This window comes from Erpetoichthys calabaricus, chromosome 8 (assembly GCF_900747795.2).
Source record: "Erpetoichthys calabaricus chromosome 8, fErpCal1.3, whole genome shotgun sequence".
NCBI lineage: Eukaryota > Metazoa > Chordata > Cladistia > Polypteriformes > Polypteridae > Erpetoichthys > Erpetoichthys calabaricus.
Genome location: NC_041401.2, coordinates 125,710,322 through 125,726,574, shown reverse-complemented (window position 1 = coordinate 125,726,574; position 16,253 = coordinate 125,710,322). Strand labels below are relative to the sequence as shown.

Sequence of the window (16,253 nt, the reverse complement as noted above, 5' to 3'; positions counted from 1 at the left end):
TCTGAGAGGAATACAGTATATTCAAACAGTTTACAATAGGCCTAGTTGTATCTGCTTCCTGCTGTTAGTAAAAAAGGCAACATAAACTGGCTCTCTGTGTGTCTGTGTGTGTGCATGCATGACTGTACCTCACAACAGCATAGCACAAAGTTTTGGACTAATTATTGCTTTAAGCTTTTTGTTGATGGGCCAAGTTGCAGCCACCTTGATCCAGAACTGAAGTAAACAGTTCCAACAAATCTTTGGCAATGCTAAATATTAATAACCAATTTACAATTAATTTTATAAATCACACACGTACATATACTGTATATAATTATCATACTGCCTGAAGAAAAAGTGCTGTTTCATAACTTAAAGTAAAATGTTCTTTAACTTTATTTTTTAACTTGTAAAAGTGCCATAGTCAAACCCAGGGCATTTAACAAAACTATATTAACACTTTACATTGGTGAAAATGTATTGTTAATGCACATAACTGGTGTGACAAACTGATGTGAAAGGTAGGACTGCTGCCTCCCCCACAACCTACCAGACTCCTGTCTGGGTGTACATTGGGCATAATTTTCAAATATTCTCTATTTTTCACACTGTAATAAGATTTACTGTTAAATTCATGTGAGATTTTTCAATTTCAATAAAAGTCAAGTGAGGGTGTCACAATACAAGATTTTTAGTATCAATACCAATGCCAATGAAATTTCCCATTCAACAGCTTTTTAATCAAAATTACCTCCATTAATTCAAGTGAATAATATTGTACGTTTTTCTGTAATCTATATATATCTATATATCTTGTGGCAAGCGGCTGGGGGTAGTACCCAGCCGGGACACCTGAAAGGACCGGGAGAGGGACTATGCCTCCTCCGGACAACGAGAGGGCAGCTGCCCTGGTTGGTATAGGGACCACGGGAACAAAGCATGGAAGCTCAACCCTATAGGGGCCCGTGGTCACCACCAGGGGGTGCCTAGATGCCTATGAAGCCCAGGATGTCAGCACTTCTGACACACCCGGAGGTGCTGGCAGGAGAAAAAATAGGAACACCATACCAGGAAGTGCCGTCGGAAGTTCATCAAGAGGCACCTGGAGCATATCCGAGGCAACATAAAAGGGGCTGCCTCCCTCCATTCGGCAGCTGGAGTCGGGTGAAAGAGGACCGAGCTCGGAGGAGAGGAGTGGATGTGGTGAAGGAAGGTAAGAGAGAAAGAGGCCTAGATTGAGGGTGTGTGGTGCAGGGGCACTGGGTTGTGTGCGGGACATTGTAAATAGCAGAAATGTATAATAAACGTGTGTGGTGTTTTGAACCATCGGTGTCTGCCTGTCTGTTTTTGGGCTGGTTCTCACAATTATTATATATACAGTGCATCCAGAAAGTATTCACAGCGCATCACTTTTTCCACATTTTGTTATGTTACAGCCTTATTCCAAAATGGATTAAATTCATTTTTTCCTCAGAATTCTACACACAACATCCCATAATGACAATGTGAAAAAAAGTTTACTTGAGGTTTTTGCAAATTTATTAAAAATAAAAAAAACTGAGAAATCAAATGTACATAAGTATTCATAGCCTTTGCTCAATACTTTGTCGATGCACCTTTGGCAGCAATTACAGCCTCAAGTCTTGTTGAATATGATGCCACAAGCTTGGCACACCTATCCTTGGCCAGTTTCGCCCATTCCTCTTTGCAGCACCTCTCAAGCTCCATCAGGTTGGATGGGAAGCGTCGGTGCACAGCCATTTTATGATCTCTCCAGAGATGTTCAATCGGATTCAAGTCTGGGCTCTGGCTGGGCCACTCAAGGACACAGTTGTGCTGAAGCCACTCCTTTGATATCTTGGCTGTGTGCTTAGGGTCATTGTCCTGCTGAAAGATGAACCGTCGCCCCAGTCTGAGGTCAAGAGCGCTCTGGAGCAGGTTTTCATCCAGGATGTCTCTGTACATTGCTGCAGTCATCTTCCCCTTTATCCTGACTAGTCTCCCAGTCCCTGCCGCTGAAAAACATCCCCACAGCATGATGCTGCCACCACCATGCTTCACTGTAGGGATGATCTTGGCCTGGTGATGAGCGGTGCCTGGTTTCCTCCAAACGTGATGCCTGGCATTCACACCAAAGAGTTTAATCTTTGTCTCATCAGACCAGAGAATTTTGATGAAGATGGCGCCGACTGTTGAGGCACACCGTCAGCCGCTCTGGCTTTTTTGTTTCTCGTTAGTCCTGCTTTTTTCTCGGCTTACTTGCTCCTGTGATGCTCTTCCTGACTCGAGAATTCTTTATGATCGATTCACCCTCCTGGCTCTTCGAACGAGTGCGGGGGTTTCTCGACATTTGACTCCGGAGTTCAGTCAAACCTTTGGCCGACTGTTTGAGGAAGTCCCGGCCTTCCTCATCACTGTCCACGGCTTGGCCGGTCGCCGATGGAAACGCCGCCGCCGTGGGAAGCGTGGAGGCACCAGGGCTTGGCTCCGAGCCTCCCGGATCCTCTCTAGGAACAACTCTCCTGGCTCCCAACATGAGTCAATGCTCCCGGAATGCCTCTTGCCCTCGGATGCTCCGGTACACTTCCCTGCCTCGCTCCGTCACCGCCGCCGGGGGGTGAACTTTAACAACCTATGGCGCATCACAACAATGTCAGCTGCCACGCCTGGTGCGTCTTTGTTAACGTCGTCCCAGCCGGTTCGTTTTGCGCTGATAAATGCCAGATCGGTCGTGAACAAAACTTTCATCCTGAAAGACTTTTTTCTTTCCAATGGCCTGGACTTTTTATGTACTGCTGAAACCTGGATTTTACCGGGCGATACGCTCTCACTCACTGAAGTTTTGCCCCCGGGATGTTCCTTTATCAACACGCTGAGAGCGCAGCGCCGCAGCGGGGGCTTATTGACCTTATTTAAATCTGATTTTATCTGCAAACGCCCTTCCCTTCCGCTTTCATTTTCCCCTTTAACTTTTGAGCTCAGTATGTTTGAACCTGTCTGTTCTCCACCGCTGCTGTGCACACTTACAGTGGTGTGAAAAACTATTTGCCCCCTTCCTGATTTCTTATTCTTTTGCATGTTTGTCACACAAAATGTTTCTGATCATCAAACACATTTAACCATTAGTCAAATATAACACAAGTAAACACAAAATGCAGTTTTTAAATGATGGTGTTTATTATTTAGGGAGAAAAAAAATCCAAACCTACATGGCCCTGTGTGAAAAAGTAATTGCCCCCTTGTTAAAAAATAACCTAACTGTGGTGTATCACACCTGAGTTCAATTTCCGTAGCCACCCCCAGGCCTGATTACTGCCACACCTGTTTCAATCAAGAAATCACTTAAATAGGAGTTGCCTGACACAGAGAAGTAGACCAAAAGCACCTCAAAAGCTAGACATCATGCCAAGATCCAAAGAAATTCAGGAACAAATGAGAACAGAAGTAATTGAGATCTATCAGTCTGGTAAAGGTTATAAAGCCATTTCTAAAGCTTTGGGACTCCAGCGAACCACAGTGAGAGCCATTATCCACAAATGGCAAAAACATGGAACAGTGGTGAACCTTCCCAGGAGTGGCCAGCCGACCAAAATTACCCCAAGAGCGCAGAGACGACTCATCCAAGAGGTCACAAAAGACCCCAGGACAACGTCTAAAGAACTGCAGGCCTCACTTGCCTCAATTAAGGTCAGTGTTCACGACTCCACCATAAGAAAGAGACTGGGCAAAAACGGCCTGCATGGCAGATTTCCAAGACGCAAACCACTGTTAAGCAAAAAGAACATTAGGGCTCGTCTCAATTTTGCTAAGAAACATCTCAATGATTGCCAAGACTTTTGGGAAAATACCTTGTGGACTGATGAGACAAAAGTTGAACTTTTTGGAAGGCAAATGTCCCATTACATCTGGCGTAAAAGGAACACAGCATTTCAGAAAAACAACATCATACCAACAGTAAAATATGGTGGTGGTAGTGTGATGGTCTGGGGTTGTTTTGCTGCTTCAGGACCTGGAAGGCTTGCTGTGATAGATGGAACCATGAATTCTACTGTCTACCAAAAAATCCTGAAGGAGAATGTCCGGCCATCTGTTCGTCAACTCAAGCTGAAGCGATCTTGGGTGCTGCAACAGGACAATGACCCAAAACACACCAGCAAATCCACCTCTGAATGGCTGAAGAAAAACAAAATGAAGACTTTGGAGTGGCCTAGTCAAAGTCCTGACCTGAATCCAATTGAGATGCTATGGCATGACCTTAAAAAGGCGGTTCATGCTAGAAAACCCTCAAATAAAGCTGAATTACAACAATTTTGCAAAGATGAGTGGGCCAAAATTCCTCCAGAGCGCTGTAAAAGACTCATTGCAAGTTATCGCAAACGCTTGATTGCAGTTATTGCTGCTAAGGGTGGCCCAACCAGTTATTAGGTTCAGGGGGCAATTACTTTTTCACACAGGGCCATGTAGGTTTGGATTTTTTTTTCTCCCTAAATAATAAAAACCACCATTTACAAACTGCATTTTGTGTTTACTTGTGTTATATTTGACTAATGGTTAAATGTGTTTGATGATCAGAAACATTTTGTGTGACAAACATGCAAAAGAATAAGAAATCAGGAAGGGGGCAAATAGTTTTTCACACCACTGTATCTATCGCCCCCCAAAATATAATAAGGACTTTTTAGACGAATTTGCAGGTTTTTTGGCTGATATTACCTGTAGATATGATCGCTTCCTTTGTTTGGGTGATTTTAATATCCATGTTTGCTGTCCCGTTAAACCTCTAGCAAAAGACTTTCTGGACATTATTGACTCCTTTGGTCTTTCTCAACTAGTGAATGGACCAACACATGGACAGGCTCACACACTGGACCTGGTTCTTTCTCACGGTCTCAGAATCAGTGACTTGGACATTCTGCCTCCCAGTTTTTCTGATCACTCGCCTGTTCTGTTTAATTTGGATTTGGTCTCTGCTGAGCATGGTAAATCCACCACTACCCGTCCCTTCCGTGTCATTTCCCCTTCTGCTGCTGAAGATTTTGCAGCTGCTTTTTCATCAATCTCCACATCATGTGAATCCACGGATGCTGATGTTTTATTGCAAACCTTCTATACTTCCTGCTGTTCTGTGATGGATGTTGTAGCCCCACTCAAACGGAGACAATCCAAAGTCAAGCATGACCCATGGCTAAATGAACAAACTCGCTCCATCAGGCAAAACTGTAGGCGGCTAGAATGTAAATGGAGGAAAGATGGTCTCACTGTTACCTTTGACTGCATGAGAGACATGTGGTCTCAATACCAGAGAGCAGTCAGAGGTGCAAGGAACCGTTTTTTTACTGACATTATCTCAAAAAATTCTGGCAATCAACGTGTCTTATACAAAACACTGAATGCTGTCCTCTCTCCAGCTGCAACTGTTTTCTCTTCTCCCTCCAATGCTCTTTGCAATCAGATCCTTACGTTTTTTCTGGATAAGGTCACGAACATTAGATCCCAGATCTCCATTTCTTCTTCTGGCTCTGTTGATTTAGCCGTTCCTGTACACGGCTCCCTCACCAGCTTTGAACCCATTTCGCTCCCCCATCTGGAAAAAATCGTCGCCTCAATGAAGCCTTCGGGCTCTCCGGACGATGTGGTGCCGTCCAGACTGCTGAAAGATGTCTTTCCTGTGATTTGATATGATGTCTTAAAGATCATAACTAGTAGTCTATCTTCGGCTACAGTTCCTCGTGCTTTCAAACACACAGTTGTACATCCAATCGTGAAAAAACCTGATCTTGACCCTGCCGTCTTCTCCAATCTTCGTCCAATTTCCAAACTACCTTTCCTGTCAAAATTACTCGAAAAAGTAGTTTATGAGCAATTAATTCATCACCTACAGGACCATCAGGTAATGGACCTTTTTCAGTCAGGCTTTAGGCCCCAACACAGCACAGAAACCGCGCATTTACGTGTCCTAAATGATGTCCTTTTGGCATTGGACTCAGGACTCTACGTGATTATGGTTCTTCTCGATTTATCTGCTGCCTTCGACACAATCGACCACAACATCATGATCTCCCGACTCGAATCCTGGGCTGGTGTATCTGGCTTAGCCCTCGACTGGTTCAGGTCATATTTCTGCAACAGGACTCTTAAGAGTCATGCTAGACGATTTTTCATCTAAATCAGTCCCACTCCCATGTGGTGTCCCCCAGGGTTCCATTTTGGGGCCACTACTTTTTTCAATTTACATCCTGCCTTTAGGTGCAATTTTTAGAAAACATGCAATCTCGTATCACCTATATGCTGATGACTGCCAAATTTATTTCTCCCTCAAGTCAACTGACTCCACTAAACCTCTTCTCGACTGCTTATCTGACATTAAGGACTGGCTGGCTATAAACTTCCTTCACCTGAACGATTCAAAAACCGAGGTCATTGTTTTTAGTCCTGACCGCAAACAGACCCTACCCCTTGGCCTCGACTTTCTTCCCATTCCAGTAACTTCGTCTGTTTCCAATCTTGGAATCAAAATGGATATGGTCCTGAAAATGGATGCTCAAGTCAACAGCACAGTAAAATCCTGCTTTTTCCATCTCAGGCGAATTGCCAAACTCAAACCAATTCTGCCTTACCACCTCCTGGAATCAGTAATCCATGCATTTATTACGTTCCGGCTCGACTATTCTAATTCCTGCCTATATGGTATTAGTAAAGCCACTCTTTCTAGACTCCAATTGGTTCAAAATGCGGCTGCAAGGCTTTTAACTGGAAGCAGCAGAAGCCAACACATTACACCGATTTTAAAAACCCTACACTGGCTGCCGGTTAGCTTCAGAATTGATTTTAAGATACTCCTCTTAACCTATAAGGCACTAAATGGTCTAGCCCCTGCCTACTTGAGTGTCTTGCTCCATCGTCACAATCCCCCTCGTGTTCTTAGATCCGCAGATCAGCTGCTCCTAACCGTTCCCAAGGCACATGTTAAAGTTCGTGGTGAAAGGGCTTTTTCCGTCTGTGCACCCAGGCTCTGGAACTCCTTACCTTTAGTGGTTAGGCAAGCCACTTCAGTCGCCACATTCAAATCACACCTAAAAACGCACTTCTTCACATTGGCTTTTAATTCTTAACCTGTCTTATTTCCACTTGCTTTTTGCTATTTCTCTGTTTAATTGGGTCCCCTGGCCTGTTTTTAGTGTCTCGGTTTTAATTCTCTCTTAATGTTTGTTTTTAATATTTTGCTTTTAGTCTTGCTTGATTTAACTGTACAGCGCTTCGGTCAGTTGTAATGCTGTGTTTTTAAGCGCTTAACAAATAAAAATGGTACGGTATGGTATGGTCAGAGTCCTTCAGGTGCCTTTTGGCAAACTCCAGGTGGGATGCCATGTGCCTTTTACTAAGGAGTGGCTTCCGTCTGGCCACTCTACCATACAGGCCTGATTGGTGGATTGCTGCAGAGATGGTTGTCCTTCTGGAAGATTCTCCTCTCTCCACAGAGGACCTCTGGAGCTCTGACAGAGTGACCATCGGGTTCTTGGTCACCTCCCTGACTAAGGCCCTTCTCCCCCGATTGCTCAGTTTAGATGGCCGGCTAGCTCTAGGAAGAGTCCTGGTGGTTTCGAACTTCTTCCACTTACGGATAATGGAGGCCACTGTGCTCATTGGGACCTTCAAAGCAGCAGAAATTTTTCTATAACCTTTCCCAGATTTGTGCCTCGAGACAATCCTGTCTCAGAGGTCTACAGACAATTCCTTTGACTTCATGCTTGGTTTGTGCTCTGACATGAACTGTCAACTGTGGGACCTTATATAGACAGGTGTGTGCCTTTCCAAATCATGTCCAATCAAGTGAATTTACCACAGGTGGAGTCCAATTAAGCTGCAGAAACATCTCAAGGATGATCAGGGGAAACAGGATGCACCTGAGCTCAATTTTGAGCTTCATGGCAAAGGCTGTGAATACTTATGTACATGTGCTTTCTCGATTTTTTTATTTTTAATAAATCTGCAAAAATCTCATGTAAACTTTTTCACATTGTCATTATGGGGTGTTGTGTGTAGATTTCGGAGGAAAAAAATGAATTTAATCCATTTTGGAATGAGGCTGTAACATAAAATGTGGAAAAAGTGATGCGCTGTGAATACTTTCCGGATGCACTGTTTATATTATATATATATATACACACACAGTACTGTGCAAAAGATTTAGGCAGGTGTGAAAAAATGCTGCAAACAAAGAATGCTTTCAGATATATAATGATTCTTTATTGTTATCAATTTACAAAATGCGAAGTGAAAGAACAAAAGAAAAATCTAAATCAAATCAATATTTGGTGTTACTACCTTTTGCCTTCAAACCAGCATCAATTCTTATAGGTACACTTGCACAAAGTCAGGGATTTTGTAGGATTATAGTCAGGTGTATGATCAACCAATTATACCAAACAGGTGCTAATGATCATCAATGTCACACGTAGGTTGAAACACAGTCATTAACTGAAACAGAAACAGCTGTGTGGGAGGCTTAAAACTGGGTGAGGAACAGCCAAACTCTGCTACCAAGGTGAGGTTGTGGAAGACAGTTTCATGTCATGGCAAGATTGAGCACAGCAACAAGACACAAGGTAGTTATGCTGCATCAGCAAGGTCTCTCCCAGACAAAGATTTCAAAGCAGACTGGGGTTTCAAGTTGTGCTGTTCAAGCTCTTTTGAAGAAGCACAAGGAAACGGGCAACGTTGAGGATCGTAGACGCAGTGGTCGGCCAAGGAAACAGTGCAGCTGATGAAAGACACATCAAGCTTATTACCTTTCAAAATCGGAAGATGTCCAGCAGTGCCATCAGCTCAGAACTGGCAGAAACCAGTGGGATCCAGGTACACCCATCTACTGTCCGGAGAAATCTGGCCAGAAGTGGTCTTCATGGAAGAGTTGCAGCCAAAAAGCCATACCTCTGACATGGAAACAAGGCCAAGCGACTCAAGTATGCACGAAAACATAGGAACTGGGGTGCAGAAAAATGGCAGCAGGTGTTCTAGACTGATGAGTCAATTTGAAATATTTGGCTGTAGCAGAAGGCAGTTTGTTTGTCAAAGGGCTGGAGAGCGGTACAATATTGAGTGTCTGCAGGCACCAGTGAAGCATGGTGGAGGTTCTTTGAACGTTTGGGGCTGCATTTCTGCAAATGGAGTTGGAGATTTGGTCAGGATTAATGGTGTTCTCAATGCTGAGAAATACAGGCAGATACTTATCCATCATGCAGTACCATCAGGGAGGCGTATGATTGGCTCCAAATTTATTCTGGAGCAGGACAACGACCTCAAACATACAGCCAAAGTCATTAAGAACTATCTTCAGCATAAAGAAGAACAAGAAGTGATGGTATGGCCCCGACACAGCCCGGATCTCAACATCATGTCTGGGATTACACGAAGAGACAGAAGGATGTGAGGAAGCCTACATCCACAGAAGATCTGTGGTTAGTTCTCCAAGATATTTGGAACAACCTACCAGCCGAGTTCCTTCAAAAACTGTGTGCAAGTGTACCTAAAAGAAATTATGCTGTTTTGAAGGCAAAGGGTGGTCACACCAAATATTGATTTGATTTAGATTTCTCTTTTGTTCATTCACTGCATTTTGTTGATTGATGAAAATAAATGATTAACACTTCCATTTTTGAAAGCATTCTTTGTTTACAGCATTTTTTCACACCTGCCTAAAACTTTTGCACAGTACTAATATATATATATATATATATATATATATATAAAATCAAATACCACTGACTCACTCATCACGAAATCTCCTGAACCATGAGGACTTGGGACTTGAAATTTGGAATGTAGGTTACCCTTGATCCATAGGTGCTTGCTAAGAAACAGTCTATAAAATTTTGTGGTCCAAGCACAAAATTTCTTATAGTTATTTAGACCCGTTTGTATGTCTGTCCGCTTTTCACGAGAGAACTACTTAATGGATTTAGACTTTTTTTTTTCTATAATTTGCTTGAACATTCCGTTGATTTTGCAACTTTGTCATCGTGCTAAGTATCATAGTTAGCTTGTGGTACCGATTTATTAGCGCAAATCCGAGAGAGATTGATTAGGCTCCAGCGAGGGGGGCGGGGCCCTCCTCACTCACGCATCTACCTCGGGTCGTAACCTTAACTCCGCTTAGTTAGCGAACGAGAGAACTACTTAACAGATTTACACCTTTTTTTTCTATAATTTGCTTGAACATTCCAGTTGATTTTTGTAACTTCTCTCACTGCGCTAAGAATCATAGTTCGCTTGCTGGAGTGATATATTCGCGCTAATCCGAGACAATTTGAGAACATAATGAATTAACTAATTAAACTCGCTCTAATCAGCCACATCCTTTAAAGTGGGAAGGTGAATCACCCCTTAGTACCAGGGATGCCGTTTGAGATGAACTGGAAACAGGGACACACAAGATGATGAGGGACACACCCTTAGTTCCACTATGCAGCTTCTGATAGCTTTCCATTTCTAAGCCACCACTGGATTCCTGCAGACCACTGCTAATGTACATGGCCTCAGCAAAGCTACTGCCTCCAAATCTCTGTATGCAATGAACAAATTACTACTATGCCATGAACACAACAAACTACAAAGGTTGTAGAGTTCAAATCCCAGCTACTTCAACTGTCTGTGCTCCAACTGAACAAAAACGTAACCAAATGTATCTCAAATGTTGTAAGTCACCTTTGAAGAAAGGGTTCTCACCGTTAAATGCAGGGCTATGGAGTCGGCGGGTAAAATCTTCAACTCCAACTCCTTAGGTTCCGGTACTTCCGACTCCTCTGTATTTAATATGCTAATGTATTCTCCATGTGATTGAAAGAAGGCAACAGACACATTATTTAACCACAGAACTACTGGATAGGAAGCTGACTCTCTACTGTATTGGCCAATTTAAACAAAAGACAAGAACCCCTGAACACACGTCAGGCCATAGCACACACCTACACCTACATCATTACACTTGTTTACACTCAAATGAACTTGTTAAACACATTATATCTGAAATAAAATGAAAACACTTTTTGTAATGTACCATAATCCAGATTACAATATGTAAATGTCAGGTTGTATAATAGCTCATCTGAACTTCACACTAGTAGTAACACAACTATGCACTGGGCTTTATTCTTACATCAGAGAAGTACTTAATTATGACTATTGTTTATGAAATGGGACATTTGAACTTGCTGTATTTTTTTTCATTACAATTAAATTTATTAGGAGTTGGTACATTTTTGCCGACTCCGACCCCAGGTACCGAAAATTGTCTCTGACTCCTCAGCCCTGGTTAAATGTAAAGGTGATATGTAACCAACCATGAGGGACTTTTTACAGACGTTGTAGCCAAGCAGCCTAGGATTACACAATGCATATATTGGACCCAACTCTAGAGGGTGTCAAATTTCAAGGGTGCTTTGGCTGTTGACTGGTTTCTGGGAGAAAGTGGGTATCCTTTTTGTGAATACCTGTTTAACTCCAGTGTTGAATAACCAAAGCATGGCTGAGGAGAGGAAGAAAACCGCAAACCAAAGCAAACACAGTTTTGCAGTGCATGTTCTGGACACATGAAAGATGTGATTCTGGGCCCTGCACAAGTCCTCAGAGTCTTTGAAGAGCACAGGAAAACATTAGATCTTAATTTTTGACACCTTTGTCATAACCTTTCTTTTGTGAAGTGTTCTTTTTTTCCTAATACTGCTCGCCATTGTTTTCTTTCTTACTAAGAAGTTATGTGACATTTTCAGCCCATTTAAATATATTCGACTAACACATTCAATTAATTTTACCTATTAGTCAAAATTTTATTTTCTTTATTTTGTGCATGACTGGTGTCACTATATAATATATATCTGACAACTAAAGTATGCGGGATTGATGCTTCTGTTATCAACAATCTGCTTTTCTGATGTGGACACTTAGGAAAGGCCCAACAAAGAAGCACTTTATCCTCATTTGTTAAATGTACAATGATGAAGGGCTTAGGAAAACACTCAAGAAACTAATTTGCTCTTTACCTATGTCATTCGTTATTCAACAAGATTGATCATTTTTGGGAAACACACCCCTGATCAGTTAGTTGTGTTAGGGACAGATAACAGTTAGTAGTTACAGCTCTATCATGCTCAAGAAGGTACACCATAATGCACAGTGTGCACTATGCGCCTTACCAAGATAAATAAATATGTGCTAAGATTGAGATTGTGGACATTTCTTGTCAGTTTTGCATTGGCTCCTATATGTCCCTGAATTCTCCTCCATATAAACAGACATGAAATTCTCAGATCTGCTCAATCTGACTGAAGTTTGCAGCTGGGTCCAGAGCCTATTTCAGGGAACACCCAGTGCAAATCAAAAAACAGCCCTGGACAGAGTACCAGACCATCACAGGGCTTACTCACACATAGACACAGGACCAAATTTGGAACCACCAGTTAACCTAACATTCATATCTGTGGGAGTGTAGAAGGAAAACCCACATACTGTATACAGGAAAAATAAACAAACTCCATATGAAAAGCAAATGGGCATAGGAGTGCTACCCAGTGCATCATTGTAACATCCTACATATCAGCTTATTCATACAGTAACTTATTTGATAAGAAGCAAAATTTGCAACCAAAACTTTCATTGGACCAAATACTCATGACAATAAGTTCGATTTGACATTGAACCGTGTTACAAAAAGGAAAACAAAAAAAAGAAGTAAATGTGGACTTAAAGGCTCCTGCACATTTTATAATGTGCACAAGGATGCACCAATACATATGCTGGTGCTCATAAATATTTTAATCCTCTGTTAAACAGTTTTTTTTTAGGAAATGCTCAAAATCTACATATATGCCGTGTATGTTAGATTTTGGGAAATAGGAAGAATTAATGTTTTGCTGTGGTTTTGTTATTTTTAAGATTACACCTTGGAAATAGACATATGCTTTTTACATCTTGCCATATGCAAATACTGAGCCATCCATGATGATACATAAACTGTACACTACATCCATATACATATAGAAAACACCTATAAGCATCGAATATTACAAATGTGGTCTCTTTATGCTATGTGCACTTTACTCACAATCAATAAGGTCTAAGGATATCCCTTACAACGTACAATACTATAAAATTGAAAAAAACATTACTGTAATGATACTTGCACAAATGTTGCCAATCATAACATACATCCTTGAAATTTAAGAACCAAAAAAAAAAAAAGATTCTTCCTGCTGAGTAAATTTTCTTGTAAAGTGGTTGAGTTATTCTTTTATTTAAGCTCGTGCAAGAGAACTCAGCACTGAATTGTAAAATTACGTTAGGTATGATCAGAAAGAAAAAGGAAAATGTGTCATAATTTGACTACTAAATTATGATTTCTGCAACTTTATCAGTCACATAACAACGGTATTGGATTCTGTGAAAGGTTCACATACTATTACTGCTTTTTTTTAATCCACCTGTTTTAACATTGCCTGAACTAGCCGTCTAACACAGAATTGTAGGTCACATTAGTGCGGCTTCACCCAGTGTTTGCGTAGGATTTAATCTGCATTCAGTACAGTATTCAGTTTTGTCCTTTCATACCAAACACATGTCCTAGATCAATTAGCAACGGTGAATTTGCCTACTGTGAACGATCCCGTCATGTACTGGCGCCCTGTTAAGGCTGGCTCCCGCCTTCTGCCTAACCCTGCTGGTGTTCTGGTAACAGCGTGTTTTTGATAAACGGGATGAAAAGGAATGGATCAGAAATTAACTTTACACTCCGAGTCATAGCCTACTCCGGCAGCATCAAGCGCAGGGTATAAAAGGTGTAAATATAATACAGAACTTTACCGATGTAATGACAGGTCTAAAGGTTACTTGCTTGCAAAGCATGAACACTCACGCTGAAGTTGATTGCATAAAAATAGTACAGTACATATGTAACACGTATGAGTAGGACTAAAGCGAATTCGGAACTGAATAAAACTATATTATACAGTTCGGTGAATTATACAATTACATGGAAAGTGAAATTAAACATTTTAAATATTTTCAAAAACTGTAAACTGTGATTCAGATTAACTACTGTAAATGTTGTTAACGCGTTGATGGCGTACAATGAACCGTTAAGGTGACATCACAGATTCTAGAACGCTCACGTCCACTGGCTCCAAAGTTTGAAAGTACGAGTTCACCTTTATTATTTGATAGCAACTTCGATTCAGTAAACATAACAAAATACACGGAGGTTAACATCTGTAAAAAGCGCACTACTAGGTATTGAGACCTAGTTTTGACTACAGGTTACTAACGCGCATGAATGTGCAGCAAACCTAGGTTTTTTTGTTCGTTTTTCTGTTTTATATTGAAGAAAGGTTATTCTTCTGCTATATGTAGAAGCAAATATACTGACACGTTTTTCTAAACACGCAACAGCTCAAAAATGTTTAAAATCAATAGGTATTGTGTCTGACAATTGAGAGGCATGCAAAATCGTTTGCCATTCTTAATATAATACAAACGCACATAATTAAGTCTTTATTTTTAAAGAAAAACATTTAAATTAAACTACCTGCCTTGTTTGTATAATTCACTAACCTTGTATAATCCTTTTCTCCAACCGTTCAACTGAAATCTTCTGCAAGGAAGTAGCGCACAAACGAATAATTCCATTCAATCGCTACCGGATTTTCTTCCGCCAGTTCCGCCCAATAAACAGAAGCATTCTGGGAATTGTAGTTGTCTTGTTTGTACTACGTCAGATTCGCTAAAATGTGTAAGAGGAAGTACGTTTTAAATAACAACTACAATATATAGAAAATCTGATCTAAAATGTCATATAATACACTTTAATTATCAAAAATGTCTTTAAAAGCTTATAACGGCAGATATTTATATTCGTGCATTTCAAAGGTCTGTCAATAAGATTTTTTTGCGTGGACATACAGTACTTAATTATATTGCAAACTGACATTATTTTACGTTTCTTTTTGCCGTTTTGTATCGTTAAAAAGATGTGCTACCCTGCCCTTATTTTTTTTCATGTTTTACTTACTGCACAACTTTATTTTGTCTCGTGCAAATATTTAATTACCCATAAGTGTTAGGCAAAATATTTTGCAGCTGTGGCAGTGTGTATTTTGTTATATATAGTACACCAGACATAGGCATTTAACAGTGCGATAATGTCTCTGAATGTTTTAATATTTAAAATCAAAAGCAAGCACATTTTCATCTGATCTGTCTCAGATTATTACAGTAGTGGCCATCAATGGTATCATAATCGGAATGTTGTATTGCCTAATACCACAAAATCAGTTATTACAATTACTTTTTATAAGTGATTTGTCTCCTTTTTCTGTATTTTAAAATCTATTTTAGAATGTTACTTGACCATTTAAGAAAATAGAATTTATTCTAATAATGATTAAGAAGGTATCACGTTTGTTTCCAAATACTGTAAAAGGAAACATTTCAAGACATAATTTCGTAATACAATATTTAAACTTTTAAATTCATACTTTAAATAAAAGTGTAAAAATCGAAGTATTGTTGAAATAATAATGTTATTTCTGAAAACCGTTAAAATGCAAATGTGCAAATGCAATACCGAACAGAACAGAATCACATCCGTGATTCACTATACATCCATTCATCAATGTCATTTAAAAATAAATTATTCTTAATGTACGTATTTCACAGATAACTTTAATTGACTTTCACTCCAAATCAGCAGATTTCAAGGCTTTACATATCTACAGTATTTGTATTACAACTCCTTTAAATTTCTGTAGGGTGTCGTATTAAGAAGTATAATTTTATGTAGTAAAATACAAATGTTTTTTCAGTGCTTCGATATCATCATCACTCACGTGGAGAAATACTTTTTTGGGAGATAGTTATGAAAAGCTCTGGAAGTTTATCCTGATAATCTGACAAACCTATTTATTGCACAGCCTACATCATAAGAGCACGTTTCTTTTTTTCTGGGTGATGACAAGTGGGTATGTAATATGTTAATTAGATAGATAGATAGATAGATAGATAGATAGATAGATAGATAGATAGATAGATAGATAGATAGATAGATAGATAGATAGATAGATAGATAGATAGATAGATAGATAGATAGATAGATAGATAGATACTTTATTAATCCCAATGGGAAATTCACATTCTTCAGCAGCAGCATACTGATACAATAAATAATATTAAATTAAAGAATGATAACAATGCAGGTGAAAAACAGAAAAACAGACAATAACTAT

The 16,253-nt window shown here is 40.2% G+C and overlaps 1 protein-coding gene across 1 annotated transcript in view; it reads right to left on the bottom strand.

Moving 5' to 3' along the window:
* The window catches only part of wrap73 (WD repeat containing, antisense to TP73), an 80,264-nt gene extending 65,586 nt beyond the window's left edge, over positions 1 to 14,678 (bottom strand). The window contains exon 1 of the mRNA XM_028807455.2: positions 14,584 to 14,678. The gene's annotated coding sequence lies outside the window, so the exon portion shown is untranslated. The remainder of the gene's footprint in view (positions 1 to 14,583) is intronic.
* Between the last annotated feature and the right edge of the window lie 1,575 nt (positions 14,679 to 16,253).